A 1,166-nucleotide genomic window follows, 5' to 3' on the forward strand; every position below is an offset into this window, starting at 1 on the left:
CCAGTGATCCCACTCAGAGAGGTCTCCCCCATTATGCAACCATGGGTTTCACTGTGTTTTCTGTGGAAGCCTATGACTCTTTCTCGTCTCTCTCAATATAGCACAGGAGGGCGTCCCCATGTGCCCAGTGCAAGCTCACTCTGAGTGCTCCCCATTAAATTTTGCCCCCGCTTAGCTCCCAATCCTCCCACGGCTCTCACAGACCCTCCAGATAATAAAAAGTAAACATTACAGTCAGTGCCACAGCAGGATCCCATAGTGACAAGGATATGCTGTGATTGCAGACGCCAAGGTAGTGACTCCTTTTAGAGAAGCCATCCTGCCTACTCCCATCAGCCAGGTCTGTGCACACAGATTGTCTGCCCATAAATCATGGGCCGAGGGCATGATTGCTGCTTGGAATTTGCCCCATGTAAGAGCTGCAGCCGTGGAAGTCCTCGTGCCCAGCATGGAGGAGTGCAGGATGAAAGCTGCTTCAGCTGGAATAAACTTAATGGCTAGGAAGATCTTGTGCACTGAACCCAGAGCTATGGGATGTGCCCCTGCCCACAGCATGGGCATTCTGGGTGGCTGGAGCGAGTCCTTATGTCTCAGTCTCCTCATGTGCATCATAAAAAGGCTGAACAGGTGCTCCTCAGAGCATTCCAAGTCTGTCATGGATTGCTTGAGCTGTCCTCATCAGGCAGGGCACCGTTATTGGTGAGGGCCTCTGCCTGTTTCTTTGGGAGTATGGTACCGTGTGGTGTGGTTGGTGTGTGTGTGTGTGTGTGTGTGTGTGTGTGTGTGTGCATTCATGGAGGGAAGATCTAAATGCTTTGTCTCCCATCATGATATGGCCAGCAGGGAATATGACCATATCAGGTTTTGGAGGAGACCCGAGATTGAAGAAAACCATTAGCACTGATACCTGCAGCCCCAGCTGGGCAGGAGTCTACCTGTAGAGTGAGGAAGGGAAGGGAAGTATTTACCTTTGTGGCTGCAGCCCACGGGTATGCCAGCTGGGCTGTCGGGGACCTGGTCTTGCTTGTGGTCTGGCCCCTTTTATCACTGGAACTAGCGGGCAGCTGAGGAAGGAAAGGGCACACAGTGTAGTCAAGAGCCCCTTACACTGTCATCTGGCCTCCCTGGAGACCAGTTTGCCTAGAAAAGGTAAAGCCTGGTAACTC

This window comes from Suricata suricatta, chromosome 13 (genome assembly GCF_006229205.1).
Source record: "Suricata suricatta isolate VVHF042 chromosome 13, meerkat_22Aug2017_6uvM2_HiC, whole genome shotgun sequence".
NCBI lineage: Eukaryota > Metazoa > Chordata > Mammalia > Carnivora > Herpestidae > Suricata > Suricata suricatta.